This window comes from Delphinus delphis, chromosome 8 (assembly GCF_949987515.2).
Source record: "Delphinus delphis chromosome 8, mDelDel1.2, whole genome shotgun sequence".
Taxonomy (NCBI): domain Eukaryota; kingdom Metazoa; phylum Chordata; class Mammalia; order Artiodactyla; family Delphinidae; genus Delphinus; species Delphinus delphis.
The window spans coordinates 78,965,321-78,989,656 of record NC_082690.1 but is presented as its reverse complement, the minus strand read 5'-3'; the positions used below and the strand labels follow the sequence as shown (position 1 = coordinate 78,989,656).

The following is a 24,336-nucleotide window of genomic DNA, read 5'->3' as shown; positions in this document are numbered from 1 at the left end:
GAATTATGGGAAATATTATCCCAGATTGGCCAGGTTGACCCAAGATGAAACCACCGCGTCTTGTCAGTTACATAGTATACTCAGAATGCAGGGAGGCAGGATGGATTTAAAGTGTGCATCTGGATTTATTCCTTTGAAGGTGGTACTCAAAGTAAAGCAATTGGATTATATCACCTAAGGTATGCATGTAGGCAAAAGAGAGAACAGTGTCCATGAATGAAGCCCCAGAGCATTGCAATTTTTTGATGTCAGCAATGTGAGGAAGAACTTTCCAAGGACACTGAGAAAGAACAGTGAGAGTGTAAGAAGAGGGGCTTCCCTGGTGGCGCAGTGGTTGAGAGTCCGCCTGCCGATGCAGGGGACACGGGTTCGTGCCCTGGTCCGGGAAGATCTCACATGCCGCGGGGCAGCAGGGCCCGTGAGACATGGCCGCTGAGCCTGCGCGTCCGGAGCCTGTGCTCCGCAACAGGAGAGGCCACAACAGTGAGAGGCCCGCGTACCGCAAAAAAAAAAAACAAAAAAAAAAGAGTGTAAGAAGAAACTCAAGTGAGGATGGGATCCAAAAAATCAAGCAAAGACAGAGTGATTCAAGGAAGAAAAGTGATCATTTCTCCTTTTCCCCCACCATTATCAAATTCCCTCATTAGGAATGTGGGCTTCAGGTTTTCATCCAAATTGTTTACTCTTTATTATGATAAAGAGTATAGTATAGTATCAGTCCTTTGTGTGTCATTAGATAGCAGAATAACTTGAAATACATTTTTTTTCTTTTTACAAGTGAGAAAAAGGATTATTAATAAAACAACAATTTAGAAGTTTTCCCTTTGAATTTTATAGACGAGCACAATCTGAAGACAGTTATAATTTTGATTATTAACACACTGCACTGGGTGCTTCTTTTATAATGAGGAAGTTCCTGAAGTTTATGACATGCAGATATAAGTAGGTTATTAAAAATGGCAATGTTCAGTGGTAACTGTTGTAACCCGTTGGGCAGCAGTAATCATGTGTGGCTCAGCAGTTCCATAACAACACAATTTGTGGACATAATCATCTTTCACCATTACAGATAACCTATATTCCTAAAGGAAACAAGTGAGATAAGACTTTCCTATGTTTTCTTCAACCTAATAGATACCCCTGGATGTCTACTATGTCCTTTATGAAATCCGTCAACAGCCCATAACATTAAGTACAGTACTGTCTCGTTATCTGGAATGTTCGTACTGGAAATGATTCCATCTTTATTAATTGTGTCCAAACCACATTTTTTAGTTAAAGATCAACATCTACCAACTCCAAGAAATGAAGAATTACTGCAGAAAAAATTTAATTCTTTCTCTGAAACAGCTTCCATTGCTTGGCCTATGGACTGCAGTACTTTGTCAACATAATCATTCACAGAAGAAGCATCTCTTTCTTCGCTTTAACACTGTAAACATTTTGCAGTTTTATATATACACACCAAAATCTGCAATCATGTAGGAAGTTATGCCTCAAACAGGCATCTTTGGTCCTCCTTGGCCACACAGTCATTTAAGGCATAAGCTGAAATCCAAAAGGATGGTGTCTATTTGCTGATATTCAAGCAGCAATCATCATTAAATATATCTTCAATATTGATTAGAGTCTGAGTTATATTTATTGCTGTGTTTATATTTTTAATAGCTTCTTCAAAATTCACTTCTGGAGCCCCAATTTCATTCTTTAGAACCCCGTATCTAATCACGTATCTAAAGTCCTCTTTTTCTTTATACATTTTAGGTGTTCATCCATTTGTTTCACTGTTCCACTGTGCTAAATATTTAGCGATGATTATAGTCTGTGGAGTGTGGCTATGGACCTTTTCCCCCCGTATGATCCAAATCATAAGACTGAAAATGTTCTCTCAGCTCAGGAAATGGTTTATCCAGTTGTAGATCTTCCAGTGCATCATGTGAGTAAAATTCCATTATCTGGATGTTCTTTTATAATGATCCTCCTATAGCCAACTAGCCGTATAACCTCTACAGATTAAAAGAGCCATTTAAGAACCCCAGAGGACATCAGCCAAAGGTAGTAATGTACTTTTGGGGAGCCTAGCTGCAACCATAGTAGTAAAGCTACAGGAAAAAGAAAGGTCATTGTTCAGAAGATTTTCTAAACTCACTTCCACAAACTTTCAGACCCATTGTCATTTAATTGTTATGAGAATTCCATGACAACTTGATCTTGGTTCTTGCTGATATTGCTTCTTTGTAAGAAAAAATGTTTTCAACATCTCTGCTTATCTGATATCCATCAATAATTGTAAATGAATCAGTACTGAGAGTACCAAGTTCTTAAGAATTGCGGTTCCTGTGGCTGTTGTATTTATTAGGCAAACATGAGCAAACACTAATTACTCCATGATTACTCCATAATCTCGCCCATGATTACTCCATAAACTCAGTAACCCTGTCCCCCAGAAAAAAGCCAAGACCCTGAAAAGTGCCACAATCACCTCCTGCAGTATTTTTTTAATCAGAAACGCTTTTCTTTTTTTCCAGCTTTATTGAGATGTAATTGACATATAACATTGTATAAGTTTAAGGTGTACAGCATGTTGATTTGATACAGTGAAATCCATTTTTAATATTTTAATGCAGTACAGGGTGAGATAGAAATGAAATTTCACTGTGAACATTTCTGTCCATATGTTTGGTTATTCCATTGATATTGAATGTTTCCTTGATATTCTTGTTTACTGAGCCCCACAGGTGAGAAAGAAAGGTCCCAAAGGGATAAGAATAAACTAGTTATCTTGGGGAAAACAAAAACAAAAAACCTCTTCAATTCTGATTTCATTTCAAGACCATTTTGTGATAGAAAATGAAATCTCCAGTATAAATTGTGTAAACTCTCTAAACTACAAAGAATCTTCAACTTATACCTTTGTCATGTAGTCATTTGGCAGTTGGCGTTAGGCTACCATAAAGCAATCATATTGCTACTTGTTCATTATCAATGCAGGAATCATTATATCTGTAAATAAATATGATTTCTTTTCACATTATCTTTTCCCTTTTTTATGTCTGGTGTTAGTAATATGTATAACATCTACAGTGTTTTGTATCGTATAAGACAATGTTGATGTAGGTACCGACAGACAATTCATCTTGTAAACAGGCAAAATAAACTTACAGTATAGATAAATACAGTCTAGTACTATAAATGTATTTTGTCTTTCTTATGATTTCCTTAAGAACATTTTATTTTCTCTAGCTTACTTTGCTGGAAGAATTCATATATAACACATATAACATACAAAATATGTGTTAATTGACTGTTTATGTTATGTGGCTTCCAGTCAACAGTAGGCTATTAGTAAAGTTTTGGGGGAGTCAAAAGTTATCCTTGGATTTTCGACTATGCAGGGGATTCATGCCCCTAACCCCCGAGTTGTTCAGGGGTCAACTGTACTTGCATAATTCAGAATGGGAATGTGTTCATATATCCATTATTATATTAAAACCAAATGTCCTTGTTAAAATGGTGACGTTAGTGAATCTCTATTATTTTTATAATTTTATCACAAATTCAGTGCCATGAATTTAAATAAAAGGAATATGAAAAAACATCAGTTTTTAGTTCTCATAACCAATGTCACTTTTTTTTGCTGGAAGTATTTTCTCTACTGTGTTTTGTCCATGTTGAGAGAAATTTTTAAAATCATCACAGATAATAACCAGTTTAATCAGGAGTTCAGCTTTAGGCATTTGAAAGACAATTAAATTGGATTTCTTAGTATTTTATTATTTGTCCTTGGTGCATAAGTTTGACAAATCATTTTATTATCGTTTGTCTCAACAATATACACTGCCCAGAAAGTAGTACATGCATATGTGGTGTGTGTAAAGAACCTCTTCTTTAATGGCTTCAAGGAGATACTTGCCTTTTTTTTTTTTTGATCAGTTTTGGTCAGCTGTAAAAAACCCTCTTAAGTCAAGGACATATGGGCTTATTTTCAGTCTCCAGATGCTTTAACCACCACTCTTCATAACCACCAATCTATATCTTATATAATTAATCTCAATGTGCACTCTCAAAATATATTAGCAAAATATAAAGGGGGGGAGTAATACTTCGGTTTCTGTCCCAGATTGAATATCAAACAGTATCACAGGATATATATAGAGAAATTGTATGTAAATTTTGAATACCTAAGTGTTGTAATAGATGTGTTCCTTGTGTGCTACATAGGAGAAGGATATCTGTGTCCGGCAAACAGGATGGTGGGCATGTTGAGTTCTGTATTCTGGAGTGGTGTTGAATTTATACTGGTGTATCTGCCTTATCACCCCATATCTGTGTAATAATGATGAAGTATAATTTTTAGTGTAAAGAAGTGGGTCCTGTCTAAAACCAGGGTGCGTTCTGTGGGCATGTCAGGAATGTTATATGTGCACAACTGAAGAAAAAAAGCATGCAATAAAAATTAAACTTGGTATCTCATCAGTTTACTCCATTCCGATTATTTTATCTTTGGTCTTCAGTAAGTGATTATTAGAGCAGCCCTGGACTAGCAGATGCCTCCCCACTCTGATTGTCTATGATGTACAGTACCCTGGTATTTCCCTTGAATGCCCTGCTCCTAGTAAATCCCATAGAGGTTTTCAGTAGAGACTTGAATTGGCCTTTCTTTCAATATGTTCCCTTTCCTGTATTGCTCCATCATGTAATATTATTTTAATTTCTTTACTACAATATTAATTTTATATTTCATTTAACTTTTTTTTTTTGGTTATCTCTACCATAAGAATGTAAACTCTCTGAGGGTACAGAATGCATTTGTCTTGTTTTCTTCTGTATTCCTTGAGCCAAGGATGATAATTGGCATATAATTAACACCAACTATTATTTTGGAATGATCAGACAAGTCTGTTGTATCCTAGATACTTACAATAAGTAACTGGCAGTACCAGGATTCAAATAAATACAGTTCCTCTGGAGCCAAGACCTCTTATCGGTATTCTGTAAATCTTGACCTCATAACTCAAGGTTACTGACTTTCCCTTATCCTAATTCACACTCTCCAAATACCAAATTGTCATACCAGTTTTGAACAAACCCAGCCCTGTAGGGGTGAGGAATTACTAGGAGTTTTCATGTTTAAGGTAGAGGCACATTCTCTGAGTAGATCTGAGTCTGAGCAGGGAAGGCATGTATGATTTGAGCTTTGCTAGTTTATAACCCAGATTAGACAGTGCCAGACTCACAGAGGGGCACCCATCTCTTCACTGACACACTAAACTGCTGTGATCCTTGAATTCTCCTGGGCTGGGCCTGAGTTCAGCTATTGGGAAATGTGACCTCAAACAAAAAGTTACTGAGCACCTTTAAAGACTTTTATGCAATTATAAGCTTAATATCGGATGTTAAAATAGTTAACACAAGAATAACTTGAATTATCAAAGGTCGTGTGTAAAATTTTAAATTCTACTGACATACTAGAGTCTGCAGATAACATCTGGAGAACTGAGTTTTCCTTTCATGCAAATGCTTATTAAGGACACACTATTTTCTAGGCAGTGCTCCAGCACTGAGAAAGGTGTACAATTGTTATTACTATACTTCACATAATGATATATCAATTGCATTGACCAAACAATCATTTCCTCCTTCACAAGGGAAGAAAATAAACACATGATTTGTTTGTTTTGATTTTGCAGAGTTTCAATAGGATATTTCTGGTATACAATACATTGATTTTATTGATAATTAGTCTCACAAGACTATTAGAAAAACTGCCAAGTTATTTACACTCCATTTTGTTGATTTGCAATTTCATTGATTAAGTGCAAAGAGGGACATGAATCAGATTGTTCATATCTGTTTTCTAGGTTTAGACCTTCCAGTGAAGTTACTAATACACAGTCACGTTAAATAAAGTTTTCTGCTTCATAGAATGCATTAAGGCATCTGGATGACAACTTGGATGAACTCTAAGCTCTTTTTCATGTTATCCTACTTTCAAATTCATTTTCAGTCTCCCCAAAATACTAATCTATTTCTAGTTTGAACTCCAGATCTCATGAACTTTCTTACTTCTGTTTTCATACCCATACCCCAGCCAGTTACCAAATATTATCAATTTTGGAAATATATTCCAATTCCTTATTTTTTCACCATTCTCACTTCTAATGTTCCAATTTCAACTGGAGTCCTACCTTGCATCCAGGTTTGTCTCCTCCCAAAACACTCCCACAATATTTTTTAATTACCCTTTTTAGAACAGGGGTCAAAAGTTTCTTGTTGATTTATATCACCTCTAAAAAAATAAAATCAAAGCGCTTGTGCAGCAAGGCATCCAAGGACATTTGTGACCTGCTCCAACCTAACGTTGTCGTCTCATATCCTGTCCCTTTCCTGTGACTCCTTCAGTCTGTAATCCCAGCCCTGCCTCTCACACACATTCTAGGATTTCCTTAAAATAACACACATTTTCACATATTTCCTTTAATGTGACATACCATTCTTTCTATCGTTCCTTTCAGACTCTACTTTATTAATCTCTACTCATACCTCAAAACCAATATCTCATTCTGGTTCTCTGCTAAACAACTTTGTATAAAACTCCATGGGGAGAAACTTCTTATTCTACTGTGTGTATTAACGTATTCAAGGTTTCCGTGCTTTTTAAAAAGGGTTTCTTCCTTTTGTTTATATCACTATGCTGAAGCCTCCCTGAGGGTATACACCAAGAATTATTCTTTTCTTGTGATTCCACGAAAACATGAGAAGGCCTAGACTATATAAAACACTAAATAAATGTCAAATGGGTGAATTAGACCCATTTTCATTCTCATTTTCTTCAAACATCCACCATCTCTGGTGAATTAAATTTATGATTAATTTTAATTTAATACCTGTCTAGAAAGCAAAGAATATAGCTCTCATTTTCTACACCTAACATCATCTCCTCCGCTTTATTAACGTTTCAAAGAGAAAATCTTCACTGTGGGAACATTTTTACTAGAAGAAGATCTAAGTGTAAAGCAACTCTGAAACTTAACTTTGTAATAGACATAGTTGTTCATAAAAAGTTACTGTTCTGAAATAAGTCATTGCAAGGAGAAAAAAAAACATCTCGTATTGAAATTTGGAAGACGAAAGGAAATCTGGCTTTTGGGAAGGTGATATGAACAAAAGAATCACATTACATGCCATAAAGGTTTTATGTGCTATAAGATGTGAAGTAATTCAAAGTGTGAATTGACACACACAAAATTCTAAAGAAACCCAGAAAAGTTTTGAACTCTAGTCATCACTATAAATTTACATTCCACTAAGAGTTTCTATGCGTATATCTCAGAAGATAGGTCCAGTGACTAAATTGGTTGGATACTCTAGGCATTTAGTGTTTGGGTATTTGAGATATGAGGCAACTACTACTCACCTGTCATCCTTGATGAGAACATTTTTTTAACTCTCTCATCTAGAAATATAGTACCACTTTTCACTCACATTCGGTTAGTCATTATTTCCCCATCACCAGAAAAATATAAATTAAAATGTCTTAATGAATAAAGAAGCCCTTTTCAAAAATGTATTCTCACCACTGTTGAGAAGCAGTTCTCTCCAAGACATTTCTACATTACCTTGTGACAGAGTTTGTTCCCAAGGAGGTTTGCATAGCAGACAGCTGCGGAAGCTAGAGGTAGTCTCTCCCTCTTGGTCAGAAGGCAGATATATTTCTGAACTAGGATAATAAAGATAATGCCTCCCTGCCAGGCAAAGGTTGTTCAGGTTTCTCTTTATAAAAATGGGGGTGTGGGATTACAAAGCTAGGGTTCCTCAGTTGTATTATAGATCCACTGTGCATTGTTCACAAGGGCCTGCTTCCTATCTTCCCCATGGGACTTGGGGACAGGGGAAAAGAAACACGAAGCTCATGCTGCCTGCTGCAGAGTGAATATTAAACTATTGAAATCCATTGGGTCCACTGCTTCTTTCCTGGCACAGTATATGGAAATGTGGGAGTGATGTGGCAGCTGCCACTGTCACTGCTGCTTGACCACTAGAAAGCGTTGCTTCCCTGGATTTATTTCCTGGCACTTCTGTACCTCACAGTCTATGCTCCAGTTAGTAGATTTCCATACATTCTGGGCTTACACCCTTATTTCCTTTCTACTGCCCTTATATCTGCTTGGCCCTGATTGCCTTCTTTGCAAAGTAAATTATATTGTCTTCTCCCTATGAAAATTTTCCTGACTTTTACAGGTACCAGGGTTTATATAAGTCATAGGCCCCTACTGTATCTTTTAGCAGATCTACATTTTACGTATTATTATTTTATTTTTCATTATTTGCATTTATGCAAGATACATATACTGAAACAATTGAGCAACTGTTTTATGGCAATCAGTAATAGGTACTAGAGATGGGTTGATAAACAAAACAGACACGGTTTCTAATCTCTGGAAACTTACAGAGAGTTGGGAAACGCGCACATTGTAAATTAACAGTGATAATATTCATAATTGATTCATAAAGGTGGATATAGGGATATATGACAAGGGAATGAAACAATACAAGGTCCCCTCTTGGAAGGCTTCTCTGTGGACAAGATTCCTCATCTGAGGCCTGAAGGGAAAGTAGAAATAACTCACAAAACGACCTGATAGACATTGTATAACATAGGACATAGCATCTGGCCAGTACTCAGTAAAGATTTGAGGACTGAAACAAACAAATTTTTTTTTTCCATTTTTAATATGCTCTCCTCTAACTCCTATCACTTTTTGGAAGAAATTTGTTTTTAAGGCTTAAGTGTTACTTCCTACAAAGTGATCAAACTTATCCTTTTAAAACAAATATTTTCAAATCCTAATGTCTGTGGCTGTTAGGTATACTAGTTATTAAATCTAAAGGGATATGTGATATGTGGGGACCCTAGAACTATGTCTGTTACTAAAAAATCACTTGTTACCTGTGGTGTAGAAACAAAATGGGCCTGATATTTTTTCTGCTTAGTTAATGAAGTGAATTACCTATTCTCAAAAAGGCAAAAGAAAACTTTTCATTGGCACCTGCCTGACAGGAAACCACTTGTGGTGTCTGTTTACTAGACACAAAGAACCTGAACATAGTGCACCTGCAAGACAGATCATTCATCTTGTCAATGTCTGAAAGGATTTTTTGAAAAATTTCCCATTGACAGGTATCTCTATTATGCCAGTCTGTTGATGGGAATGGAGCCAATGCTGTTTAAGAGAACTAAGTTGCAGCCACTTAAAGTGCTTGGGAAATTATCTAGCCTAATCTAAATTATCTGAATTATCTAGCCTAGCCTAAATATTTTCACTTGATTACGACTTGGCCGATGTCCAACATTTTTTAAAGCACCAATAGCATGAGAGTATATCATGCTAGTAGCAAAAAGGAAAACAATGAATTTTATTATCCACATTTGCAAAAATGACCTGGAAGATGTGTTCATATTACATGAAGATATTTTACAGTGTGTGACAAGCGGCATTTTTGAAATGTAATAAATAAAAGGATCAAAGAACTTTGACATACTTGCTAATTTCATTGCCAGCACAATGATTTTTACTGCATTTCACTCTGCAACTAGACAAAATTGTCACATAAGTACAGGAAAATTACAGTTATTGGGCTTCCCTGGTGGCGCGGTGGTTGAGAGACTGCCTGCTAATGCAGGGGACACGGGTTCGAGCCCTGGTCTGGGAAGATCCCACGTGCCGTGGAGCAGCTAGGCCCGTCAGCCACAACTACTGAGCCTGCATGTCTGGAGCCTGTGCTCCGCAACAAGAGAGGCCGCGACAGTGAGAGGCCCATGCACCGCGATGAAGAGTGGCCCCCGCTTGCCACAACTAGAGAAAGCCCTCGCGCAGAAACGAAGACCCAACACAGCAAAAATAAATAAATTAATTAATAAACTCCTACCCCAAACATCTTCTTAAAAAAAAAATTACAGTTATTAAACTTTTTATTCCTCAAATTCTGTCACTTAAAAAATTACACAGTTTTCCCTAAATGTATCATATTTTCCATAAAAGAAATACCAGGCTAAATTTAAATGCCTGATTCTAAACTTATGCATGTTTCGGAATTCTCCTGTTACATGTAGTCACATCTCTGCAGTCCACAAAACCTCGGTGTTTGATCTCTCCAAAATAAATGCTGAGTGCTGATTATGGGCCAGTTATTCTTGGCTCTGGGAAAACAGAAGAAACCAAGACAAATGCATACTGTACCCTCAAACAGTTTACATATTTGTGTGGTAGAGACAGACCAAAAAATAAATAAATTTAAATGTAATATAAAATGAGACTTGTAACAGAAAAATAAGAGAGTTATATGTTGCAGATTAAAGAAAGGATTGGTAGTGATGGATAAGGTGTTGAAGAAAGACATTTTTAAGCAGATGCTTTCTGAGCTAAAATACCAAATGGTGAGGATCCAGTCAAATAAACTATCAGTTTATGTTTCCCCTTCTGTAAAGTTGGAACAATGATATCTGCTTTATAAAGTTGCTCTGAGAACTTGTAAAAAGCTAACATAGGTGAAATGAATAATAAGGCATTTGTAAGCAGGCTAACAAGGTCAGGGCAGTAGCTTGTTTGGAATTGTGACCCTATTTTCTTGAGATGACTCTGCTACTCTATAAACATAAACAGTCACTAGTTTCATAGTGAAACTGTTCTTCTACCTTTCATGACCCCAGACCTTGCTAGTCCTATTAAACAGGATTTGTGTTATAGACTTTCCCTTGTTTAGTTGGTTACTAGCTGTTTGCTCCCATGAACCTGTAACTGGCTTTCTTAAAAAAATAAAGTTAAAAAAAATCTTCTAATTTTCCTGTATTTTCTTCCTTGCATTGTTTGCATCAAACATTTAAGTTTGCAAAAGACAGTCTAGTAAGAAGAGAGCACACATTTTGAGGTTACTTGAAGGTACAATAAAGGTGAATGGTTAAGAAGATGATGCGAACTATAGGTAGGATGTAAGGAGATGTAAGAGAGATCAATGTTTCCAAACCTTTTTTACGGCAAGGCAAATACAGGAAACGATGGAATTATATGTAAGTCATTGTGTATGTAAAGATTCTAATGACAGGATAAAATGTTTATGAGTTAGTATTAGTAGTAAAAGTAGAATATACATTTGGAAGTTAATAGTTTGTGTGTCCATTGGTAGGTTGCTCAATCCCTATTTCCTTTCTTTCAGTGACACCCAGTTGATTCAAGAGTGTTTGTTTTTTAATCAACTTTACTGAGTATAATTGACAAATAGAATTGTGATATATTTAAAGTGCAGAAAGTGATGACTTGATGTACATCTGTGTTGTAAAATGATTCCCACTACTGAGTTAATTAACACATCCATCACCTCACAATAGAGTATTAGTATAATACTGTCAGAACATCCCTTTCATCTTTTCCCATTCTTTGTGATCTGTGTTGTCTTTTAGGAACTTAGGACCCAAGAGATGTCTGATCCAACCATGTTGTCTTGTCTTCAATAATGACCACCCTCAATGAATCAAGGGCCACTGTCAGGGGTCTCAGCTGTCTATCTTACCAGCCATTATTCCTCATTGATTGCAATTAGATCTAGGGCAATATTCCTCCATCTTACTTCTCTTTATTTTGCAGAAACAAAGCTTTACGCAAAATCAAGACCTTTTCAAATCCCTACATTTAGCTGGAAGATTTTTGCAGTAGATTTAATGAAGTTTGATGTTACAACAATCATAATTATTGTTTGCCTCCAAACAAGCTTTAGTATACATATTACAAAATCCTTGTTATCTTTTTCTTTAAGTAAAGGAAGCTTGTTAGAAAATATTCTCCGTAAGTTGAAGAAGATACAGGGTCTTATTTATTTATCAAATATTTTATTGAGTGAGGTTCAGTGTGAAGCACTATTCTCAATAGATCTGGCAATAAAGCAGTGAAGAAGACAGACACTATCCTGTAAGTCTGTGTATGAATGTTTATGTATGTGCAATGTATTTATACATTGATATAAATATATTGCATGTAATATATGCTATATAGTATATTACCCTACATATGGTACACAGAATAGTGTCCCCACAAAGATGTACATCCCCTAAACCACAGAGTTTGTGTATATGTTACCTTCCATGGCAAAAGGGACTTTGCAGATATAATCTAGCTAAGGATATTGAGGTGAGGGAATTAGCCTGGGTCATCTAGATGGACCCAATGTAATCACAAGAGTCCTTATAAGAAGGAAGCAATAGAGGCAATGTAAGAGAGAAGGTGAAGTGATGATGGAAGAAAAGGGAAAGGTGACAAGTGAGAATGGCCTTTCAAAGATGGGTAGGAAAGGAAACAGATTCTCCCTAGAGCTTCCAGAAGGAGCCATCCTGCTGACACCTTCATTTTAGGACCTCTGATCTCTAGAAATATAGGATAGTAAATTTGTGTTGTTTAAGTCACTAAGATTGTGGTAAACAGAAAATTAATACAATATAAAAGTTACATTATATGTAGACACCATGTGTTACAATATATATTATACATAATATGTATATTAGTATATATACATGTGATATCCACCTAACTGTATACTATATGCTATCTATACTATGGAGACTATATAATACACATGAAATACAAAAACTTAGTTATGTTTACACAAAAACATACATTCTCATAGCAAATTTATTTGTAATAGTATCAAACTGGAAACAGCACATATGCCCTTCAATGGGCAAATGATTAAACAAACTGTAGTACATCCAAGCTATGAAATACTACTCAGCAATAAATAATAAACCTACAAAAACCTGGATGAAACTCCAGGGAACTATGCTGAGTTTAAAAAGCCAACTCCAAAAGTTTACATACTGTATGATTCTATATATATAACAACTTTGAATTGACAAAAATGATAGCAATGGAGAACATGTTAGTGATTGCCAGGGGTCAGGAACGTGGTAGGAGAGGGTAGTGGATGTGCGTATGTGAAGGCAATAGGGAGGATCATGTAGTGATGGAAGGATTCTCAGTCTTTTTTTTTTTTTTTCTGTACGCGGGCGTCTCACTGTTGTGGCCTCTCCCGTTGCGGAGCACAGGCTCCGGACGCGCAGGCTCAGCGGCCATGGCTCACGGGCCCAGCTGCTCCGCGGCATGTGGGATCTTCCCGGACCGGGGCACCAACCCGTGTCCCCTGCATCGGCAGGCGGACTCTCAACCACTGCGCCACCAGGGAAGCCCGATTCTCAGTCTTGAGTGTATCAAAGCTGATGTCCTGGCTATGATATTGCACTGTAGTTTTGCAAGATGTTACCTTCGGGTAAAATGATTCAAAAGTATACGAGATCTTTCTATATTATTCTTGTAACTGCATATGCATTTACAATTATGTCCTAAAAAGTTTAATTTAAACAAAAACAATATGTACATAGCAGTTCTTCAGTAAAGTTTAGTTGCCTTCCTGCAAAAAAAAATTGAAACAACTGGATATTTCCATTTATGATGTTGGAGAATATTTGGAGATGTTATTATGGAAAACATGTTTTGTTAGAGAAAAATCTCTGGGGTGAAATTTAGAAAATGAAGGTTGTGACTGTTGCTGTGTCACTAATGAACAGTGATCCAAGGAATGAGTTATTTAACTCATTGTACTTCACTTTCATCATGTAAAATATGTGTGGATTTATTTAGATGATCTTAAAGTTTGCTTCAGTTGAAGATATGGCGCATCAGTCTGGCAGCTGGTGGAAGTGTTAACCTATCATCCTCAGGCTTGTGGTAAAATGGGGCTACTGGTTTCTGTGAGTCTGCACGTGCCCCATGAGAGTCACTTGCCTAGGAGAACTCTCTTGACAAGCTCTGTGAGTGGGGCAATGCTTTCTTTCTCTTTCCAATCTTCCTGAGTATGATTTGTGTTTATTGCTCTGGCCAGTTTTAGGCACCCTCCCTGGTCAAGCCATAAACTTATGAATTCTGTTAATTTCAGTGATTCCACATGCAATTTAAATGGTGCATTCACTCAAAACTGGCCTTGCATGAAAGATGAATAGTAAGAAAAAAAATATGCTAGTAAATTAAAATTTTAATTTTTCTTTACTTGGAACATTAAATAGTCAATAAAAACACATGGGGGCTTCCCTAGTGGCGCAGTGGTTGAGAGTCCACCTGCCGATGCAGGGGACACGGGTTCGTGCCCTGGTCCGGGAAGATCCCACATGCCGTGGAGCAGCTGGGCCCATGAGCCATGGCCACTGAGCCTGCGCGTCCGGAGCCTGAAAAAAAAAAAAAAAAAAGAGAGAGAGAAAACACATAAAACACTGAAGACCCTGAAGAAAGGAAAATGGTCCACTAATGGCATTTTCCCACTCCTAGTTTTTAAACAGGGGGTTCTACATTTTCTTTTTGTACTGGGTCCTGCAAATTATGTATCCAGCCTTGAAGGAGTCCAGGATTTTGCTGTAGATATTGCCCATTCTCTGTATCCTAATAAAAATGTCCTACCTGTGAAATTCTTGAATGCTAAAATGTATCCTAAGAGAGTTAAAGAATATACTTTCTGAGCAAGTGACCCTGTTTAATAGTTAATTAAAAATAGAGGAATTAAATATTGCTTAGGGCAGAATAAAATACTGCTTAAGAGAGCTGACATATTGTCTCATTCTGCCACACCTATGATGCTTATATGAGGAGCCCAGAAGATGTCCCACAGTATCATTAAAGTCATGTTGGCATGAAGGTGTCAAAGCTTGTGGGACCTCCTATTAAAAACTACAATCTCTTTGATTTTAAAATAAAACAAGAAGACTGAGAAAATACCCAATATGAAATGTATTGCATAAGGGACTTCCCTGGTGGTTCAGTGGTTAAGGATCTGCCTGCCAATGCAGGAGACACGGGTTCGAGCCCTGGTCCAGGAAGATCCCAAATACCGCGGAGCAACTAAGCCCATGCGCCACAACTACTGAGCCTGAGCTGTAGAACTGACAAGCCACAACTACTGAGCCTGCGCGCCAGAACTAGTGAAGCCCACACGCTTAGAGCCTGTGCTCTGCAACAAGAGAAGCCACTGCAATGAGAAGCCTGCGCACCGCAACCCCCACTTGCTGCAACCAGAGGAAGACGGCGTGCAGCAACAAAGACCCAACACAGTCAAAAAGAAATAAAGAAAGAAAGCACTTCTCTAAAATACAAATATATATACATTACATAAAAGGGTATATAGTCTTGATGAACTTGAGCCCACAAACGATATGGAATGATGGTTGACTGATTTCCAAATTTCTGTGGTGTGGCTTATCAGTCAGACACCTTGGACTTGTGTTGTTAATTTTCTGTGACTCCTAATTTGCCCAGGAAATAGAATTATTTCCTGAAAAAGAGTCTTGAGTTTTTCCTTATAGGTTGTTCTTAGAGGAGCAAGGTAGGTTAGTGCTTTCTTAATTCATTATTTCTCAAGGTCTTATTTATAGGCCACTTTCAGAAAATCATCATAAAAACCCTGATAAAAAACATGTGCTGAACATATACTGAACAGTTACTGTGTGCTAAGCTCTGTCATGGGCACTGGTGATAACGTGGAAAAGGTAAACTTCTTGCTCACATGGAGCTTATATCCTGAAAGAGGAGTCAGACATCAGTTAAGTAATTAGATAAACACACATAAAATTACTACTGAGAGGAAGCTACACAGTGTGAGAGGGAACTTATAATTAAGGTATCTGATTGAGCCTAGAAAGTCAGAGAATACTTCCCTGTAGAAGGGAAAGTTTTAACTAACATCTAAAATAAAACTAGGAATTTACTAAGTGAAGCAAGAAGGAAAAGGTGTTTCAGGTGCAAAGAATAGTATATGACAAGGACTTTTGGCAGGAGGAAACATTGCAGGCAAAAAGGAAGGGCTGGAGCTGAAAAACAAAAGGGGAACCTGGTGCAAGTTGAGGTGGAAGGGATGGGCAGGGACTCAATTGTGCAAGGTCTCGTGGGTAATGGCATGGACTCTGTTTCACAATCAACAATTTTTGAGGATGGGGTGTGGGACTCTGCATTTATAACAAATATTCCAGTGGTTCTTATTTATATTAATGAAAATTTAAGAGTTCTGGTCTGTGAAAACTTCTTGGTGACTGTCGTTAGAAACTCAGACATGGTGGCTAACCCATTAATGTTAGGGGCAACTGCGAAGGAATACCTCTGGGTTATGGTGGCCATTCTCCCAGCCATAGGAAATGTCCTAGTATGATGTATCTCTTAGAATTTAGCTGGATTCCAAAGCCTGAGTCCACATCAAGGCTCTTTCCTTTTCTGCTCTCTTGTTGGAGGTCACGTGTGCCCCATATCTCCCATAATGATGGCAGCATTTGGGTCATGGTGAATACAAACTATTGGAATTATCGATATGCTTTTCATTGTTAAACACTTTATGCACTTAGATCCTGTTGCAGGTAGCTCAAGATTATTTTTTAAATTGCTTTCGTACACATCCACTATTTTTACTGTTTCATTGAAATGATAAAAATTCTCATGTACAAGTTTTTGGAGTGCAAAAAAATGCTCATGGTAAAACACCTAGTAAATATCTGAGCAAAAATAATTCTTGGTATCCCCGTTTTTTATCCCCTGTTCAGCAGGTGCTTTTCATAGTAATCATCCCTGGAGAAGAAAAATGTGTCCCTTATTATTGCCTGTCTTGCTTGGTAAATTAGTGAATTTTTATCAGCCTCTGAGTGGTGTGTCATAACCCAGATGAACAACAGAGCAAAATTCAAAATTATGATGTCTCAGTGCCAGTCTAGCATTTATTTTCCATAAGCCAGATGTAGAGGGAAGGCGGCTACCCAGAGACCTTCAAGTGATGTTGGAAAACCCATACGTGGGAATAAGGGTCAAGAGGGCCAGAGAGAAAAGTCAGTTTGATCTTTCCTTATTGTTAGTTTAATGTGTTCATTTTAAAAAAAGTTCAGATTAATACAAAGTCAACAGTAAGAGTGAAATGGAACGCTAAAGATCACTGTAGGTAAGAGGACAGTAAGTGGCTCTGGCTTTCAACTTCACATCAAAGGGGAAGATCAAGAAAATCAGTGTGCCCTTCTGTGCCTTTTTAAAGAGAGCGCCTGACATGATAAATCCCCATTAATTTCCTTCAGAAAAAAAGCTGACTGCTGAGAAAGAAAAGTTCCATTACTAACTCTTGCATTCCCTATGAAAAGAAGAGAAGAGGGAGACAGATATGCTTGGGAGGTCTGCTCCAGAAGGCAAACAAATAAGAGATAATGAAGGAATGGCAACCTGAAAAGGAAATTCGAATTGAGAAAGGTGCTGGGTAGAGAGAATGCTTAGCAAAGCTTTAGTAGAAGTAAAGGAATGGGAGGGTGATCACCGGATGAAAGGTGACGGTGTGTCAGTCAATCCTGAGGAGCAAGTGAAGGGGTCCAGAATATGCGTGGCAAAAAAGTTATTTTGAGCAGAAGGCGTTTGAGTTCCTGAAGTCTCTCATCTGCCTAAAAGCAGAGCCTCCCAAAAGAACTCAAAAACCTCCATTGCCACAGATGTCTTCCCCAGGAGCAACCAGAGAAGATGGTTGACTCTCATCACTGGCGATGAGAAGCCTCCACACCCCACTAAACAGCCATCGTCACAAACTTATCATCTCCCATGTATGCTGCTAAAGGTCCGTATCTTTCCAGAAAGTCATTTGTTTGCGCTTTAGTGCCCTTCTTGTCCTCCTCAAATTCTACCCACATCTTTGAGTCACATTTTTTCTGTGAACTCTCATGTGTAAATGATTAAATTTGTCTTCTCTTGAAAATCTGGTTTTTGTCATTTTTTTAAATATAAATTTATTTATTTATGTATTTATTTATTTTTGGCTGTGTTGGGTCTTCATTGCTGCGTGAGCTTTCTCTAGTTGCAGCAAGCGGGGACTACTCTTTGTTGCAGTGTGCATGCTTCTCATTGCGGCGGCTTCTCTTGTTGTGGAGCATGGGCTCTAGGCGCATGGGCTTCAGTAGTTGTGGCACGCAGGCTCAGTAGTTGTGGCTCATGGGCTCTAGAGTGCAGGCTCAGTAGCTGTGGCTCACTGTCTTAGTTGCTCCGCGGCATGTGAGATCTTCCCAGACCAGGGCTCGAACCCATGTGCCCTGAATTGGCGAATGGATTCTTAACCACTGCACCACCAAGGAAGTCTGGTTTTTGTCAGTTTAATTCTCAGTTCCCAAGTGTGAATCCAACAGGATATAGGAAAAGCTTTTTCTCCCCAACAGAAGCAAATGGAAAACTCCAGATTGGGAGGAAGAAATCACAGAAATAGCACAAGAAACTTAGGCGTCTTTTTACCAAGAGAAGGAATTTAAGTTAAAAAGTCAGCAGGTCAAAATGCTTGATTCATAGGTATATATAAGTATTCACAGATAACAGGAAACAGGTTATTTTTTAAATGTCTCCCTGCCCTACACAAGGAGCGAAGCTGGAAATAAAGCATTCACCCCTTGAGACAATTACTGTGACAAACTCACACCCAGGACAGCTGGACACTGCAATGGAATTGAGATGAGTCTCTGCAAAATGAAATGTTTACAGATGCATGCATAAATGAATGAATAATTAATATTTGTATAATGTGCATTATATGCCACATATAAGATCTTTGCACCTATTGCATGTTGTAATCTTTACAATAATCCTAGGAGTTAGGTAATATTTTTTACCCTTTATAGGGATGAAGAAACTGGGGTTTAGTAATATGCCCCGAATCCCATGGCTACTACAAAAAAGCAGAACTGGAAATCAGGCCTGAAAGGTATGTTTCAAGACCTGCTAACTGTTATGCTCTACTGTTTCTGGAATGAATGAATGAAGAAATTAAAGACTGATATTTATAACTACTATGGTATATTGAAGTTATTTGTTATCTATCATCTGGACAAATAAAAACTCCTTGAGAAAAATACAATGTCCTACTCATCTCTGTTGTCCCAGTGTAGCACAATCTCTGGAACAGAGTTTGAGCTCCAGTAAGAGAAAAATTATTTAACTTTAGTCATTATCCAGAGAGGTTGGACCTAAATGGGCAGGAAATTCATGTGAACAGTGTATTTTTAGGCATCATGGATGAAAATAAATGGACTCTTAACTGCAGACGAAACTTTGGAATATCCCTCAGATACCTGCTTGAAAAAAAATCACTAAACAAGATGGAAAAAAGAAGAAATGTATGAGAGGAATAACACATATCTTTACCAAAGAAATGTTACTGACATATACTATGTAAGATCTTAATTATTCCAATTGTTTTCTGAGTAACCCAATGACTTATCATTAAGATTAAACAGGAATAGCAGGTAAGCCTATAAACAAAGAGATCATTTCGTTCTACAGAATTAAAGGAGAAACTGAATTTCTTATTGCTTGTAGTTTATTACATATCCTTTCAAAAGCCCCATAGGAAGAACCAGAAATCATCCTCTCTCTCTTTTTCTCTTTTGTATAACACTCATGAGGTTTGTTTATTTATTTATTCATTTATTTAAATTGAAGTATAGTTGATTTACAATGTTGCGTTAGTTTCAGGTATACAGCAAAGTGATTCAGTATATATATATATATATATATATATATATATATATATATATATATATATTCTTTTCCATTATGGTTTATTACAGGATATTGAATATAGTTCCTTGTGCTATACAGTGTGACCTTGTTGTTTATCTATTTTATATATAGCAGTTTGTAGCTGCTAATCCCAAACTCCTAATTTATCCCTCCCCCACCCCCTTTCCCCTTTGGTAACTATGTTTGTTTTCTATGTCGGTGAGTCTGTTTCTGCTTCATAAATAAGTTCATTTGTGTCATATTTTAATTCCACATATAAGTGATATGATATCTGTCTTTCTCTTTCTGACTTACTTCACTTAGTATAATAATCTCTAGGTCCATCCATGTGTTTATTTTTTTTATCATGGTAAAACATGAATAACTTAAAACTTACAGCCATTTTTAAGTGCAGCGTTCAGTGACATTAAATGCATTCACATGCTTGTGCAACCAACACGTGAGATTTATTTTAAGTTTAATTGTATCACATTTTCAGAAATTTTAAAAGAATGTTTAAGTACATACAGAAAAGTGCACATGTAAGTATCCAGCTTGAGTATTGTTCACCACCTGAGCACAACCATGCAACCAGGACCCATATCAAGTAATACATTACAAGCACTCCAAATACTGTACTCACAGGTATGCTAAATAAATATTTGTTGAACAAATAAGTAAATGAATAGTAAAATAAGGATGTCTCTGCCCTGGAGGAGATTTAACTTCAATATCTATAAATATTCAAAGCAAAAAGAAATCAAACCCCCTCTGTCAGGTGAATGTCCTTACTCATAGGAAATCCACAGTAAAGTCTTACTTTACTTATTACTTTGGGATGATAAGGCAGAACACCGTATACTCAAATAGTCCAGGATAAAGCAAAACATTTTCTTTGTACTACTATGTGTTTGAGGTTGTTAGAAAAAGGAGAAGGAGGAGGAAGGGTGGGGGGAGGAAGAAGAAGAAGGAGAAGGAAAAGAGAATGTCCTTAAAAGCATTTAATATTTTCAAGGATGGTGGGCAGAATTTAAATTCCTGAGTGTTTTAAGTTACCCTTCCTTCTACCTGTATTATATCTGTTTCCTACCCTTCTCTACCTTGACTCCTACCTTTTCTGAAGTATAATAGGGATTCTTGGTAGCTTTGCACCAAATTTTAATCTTTTTAATGTGTGTGTGTGTGTGCTCTCAGCAAGCATACAACGTATAAATGGCCAGATGATTATGTATTAAGTAATATTTTTAAAAGATTTATGTTCAACAGCACAAACTAACAACATTCTAGGCTTGTTTGCCCAAGCAGTGATTACTCAGGATGCATTGGGATCTTGTTTAAAGCCTCTGAATAAATGGGACACAGTGTACACCTTTAACTTGTATTCATGGATTGTCTGAACACTGAGACAGGTGTTAAAAGAAGTCCATCAATAATGGATGACATCTGGAATGAGGACAAAAGAGATAATCATCAGGGTTATGAATAAAAAGTATCAGGATGACAACTGCTCTACATCCTTTAAAGGACATATGAGGAAAGACTCATACTGGAAAATTTATCCAGCTAGAAACATACAGCAGCTTAATCCACAATAAATGGATTCAAGCCTCAAAGAGAGAGGCATCAAATTTTGGATTCCAGATTTGCCACCTACAAACTCTTGTTACTTTGGCAGTTTGTTCCACCTTTCAGTCTCTCAATTCTCTCATCTATAAAGTGGGTGTATTTTGAGAGTTGTCGTGAGGCTACATGGCTTTGTGTGATATTATCATATACTAAGAAACGTGTATTTGTCTTTGTCCCTGGTTCCTGGTGCAGAGTTCCTAAAACCCTTGTAATTTCCTGTGTGATAGGAGTGCTAGAAGCATTTTTATAATAATATGTGGTGTTAGTCTCTAGGTTCTGACAAAAGAGCTTCTAAGACCCTTGGAATCTCCAGAATGATAATAGTATCATTTGTATGATAATGAGATGATTGGTGGCTGGGGTCCCCTAGATAGTTTCAGGACCGATGCTGGTCCCCAGGAAAACCAAGGCAAGATGAGAGAGTTGGAACTTTCAGCCCCACCCCCATCCAACCTTTGAGAAGAGGAGAGGGGCTGGAGATTAAGTTCATCACCAATGGCCAATGACTTAATGAATCATCCTATGTAATGAAACCTCCATGAAAAACCTTAAATGATAGGATTTGGATAACTTCTGAGTTGGTGAACACATCAAGGTTCTGAGAGAGTAACACACCTAGGGAAGGCATGGAAGTTCTGTGCTTCTTCTCCTGTGCCTTGACCTATGTATGCATCTCTTCCATTTGTCTATTCCTGAATTGCATCTTCAATAATAAACCAGTGATAGGAAGTAACCTGTTTCCCTGAGTTCTGTGACTGTTTCTAGCAAACTGTCAAACCAAAGCAGGGGAGAATGGCAACCCCTAATTTGTAGCTCGTCAGTCCGAATTATGAGAAGCCCAGGACTTGTGAACTGGCGTCTGAAGTGAGGGCAGTCTTGTGGGACTGGGTCTTTAACTTGTGGGAATCTGATGCTAAATCCAGATGAATTAAGTTAAGCTGGAACATCTAGCTGGTGTCTGGAGAGTTTAAAAATTGTCAGTGTGAGGAAAAACCTCACACATTTGTTGTCAAAAGTGTTCTGTGGATAAAACATATCTCAGTAAGTATGTAATGATTTACTTTGGATTTTTATTACCCAATGCAGCCCAAAAATAAATAAATAAAAATTAAGAAAAAAATTAGTAATCACATTCTATTTAAAAAAAAAAGAGTGAGGAAGGGGAGTTGTGGAATGTGTGATTAGCTTGTGAACATTCTTCTGATGGGTTGGTGGTGAGGTAATTGGTAATCAACATCATCAACCTTCTGGTTCCAACCAGTCTGGGGTCTATGTGCTTGTGGGCAGCATACAGTTAACTTCTTCCACCTGGTGGGGGTTTCAGTATCTGAAAAACAGCTCAAAGGACATGGCTCAGAATATTATCTGTAGCCCTTGAGGAGGAACTAAATGTCCTTGATTTTGTTTAATGGCTAACCTGTTATCACTTTTTCTTGCTTGACTCTTTTATTTCTGCATTTTCCTTGCTTCTGTGATTAAATGTATTCTTTGGAACTCTGGGAAGGCCTAGGAGGCTAACATTTTTCTATAGACGAGGGGAAGGTGGAGGACATGGGGTGGGAGTAGGTTCTGTCCTGGGAAGGCCACATAGAGTCCTGCTTGGTTATTGTTGGAATAAAAAAATCTGTGCATTCACTTTGAAAAAGCTTGCACAGTCCCTTGAAAAGTTAAACATATAGTTACCATATGACCCAGTATTTTCATTTCTCTGAATATTCTTGAGATCAGTGAAAACATATGTCCACACAAAAACGTTTATGAATAGACATAGCAGTATTATTCATAATAGGCCCAAGGTGGAAACAACACAAATCTTACCATGAATGATGAATGAATAAACAAAATATAGTATATCTATATAATGGGTTATTATTTGACAATAAAAATCAATGAGTTGTTGACACATGATACAACATGGTTAAATCTTGAAAACATGCTAATTGAAAGAAATCAGTCATAAAGACAATATTATATGACTCTATTTACATGAGATGTTCAGGGTAGGCGAATCTATAATACAGAAACCACTTTCCTGATTGTTTAAGTGTTGGGAGCATTTGGGGAGGGAGAATGGGGAGTGACTGCTAATGTCTATGAAGTTTCTTTTAAGGGTGATGAAAATGTTTTAAAACGGATTGTGGTGATGATTGTCCAGCTCAGAATATTCTAAAAAACATATAATTGCACACATTAAATGTGTGATTGCAGGGCATATGAATTATATCTCAGTAAATTGTTATTTACAAATTCTGTGGGATACAGATATCGTGAAAATATGTTTACAGGGAAGCATAATGTCTGCAACAAAGCAAAATGCACTTAACAAGAATAATATTGAATTGTGAGGGTATTGCAGGAGTTTATGTCAAATTTTTAGAGACCAAGTAGGGTAAATACAATCCATTGTATAATTTGTACTTACTGAAGTTGAGTAGATGTATAAAAAGTCACTAACATTCTCTTTATTCAGTGTACTATTTTTATTATGTTTATTTTAGTAAACTAATATTTCCACAATCCATTTCTTCAATAACTTCTTCATTAATCCATTTCTTTGAGAATTTTCAGAGACCTACCTCTTGCTGCTTAAGAAACCATGCAAATAAAAGTGGCTTAATTATAACTGATTATAATTCTGATTTTTTTATGTTAACCACAGGATTACATATGAATTTTATATGTGAGATCAATACTATCTTTTTCATATTCGAAGTGAGATGCTCAAGATCAGTTATCTCACCTTATTCTTTTTATACTTGATACATGGTTCACAGATGCAGTCAATGAATCTTTGAGCAATGAATAAAAATGAATGATTCTATGAACAAAAATCATAGTTATAAATCAGAACACTGAATTTTTTTTTTTTTTTTTTTTTTTTTTTTTTTTTTGTGGTACGCGGGTCTCTCACTGTTGTGGCCTCTGCCGTTGCGGAGCACAGGCTCCGGACGCTCAGGCTCAGTGGCCATTGCTCACAGGCCCAGCCGCTCCGCGGCATGTGGGATCTTCCCGGACTGGGGCACGAACCTGTGTCCCCTGTATCGGCAGGCAGACTCTCAATCACTGCGCCACCAGGGAAGCCCAGAACACTGAATTTTTTAGGACTTTAATTTTTACAGCAGTT

The 24,336-nt window shown here is 37.2% G+C and overlaps 1 pseudogene; it reads right to left on the bottom strand.

Annotated features, from left to right (window-relative positions):
- Window positions 1–950: 950 nt before the first annotated feature.
- On the bottom strand, window positions 951–5,788 carry LOC132430291 (NEDD8-activating enzyme E1 regulatory subunit pseudogene; annotated as a pseudogene).
- Window positions 5,789–24,336: the final 18,548 nt, after the last annotated feature.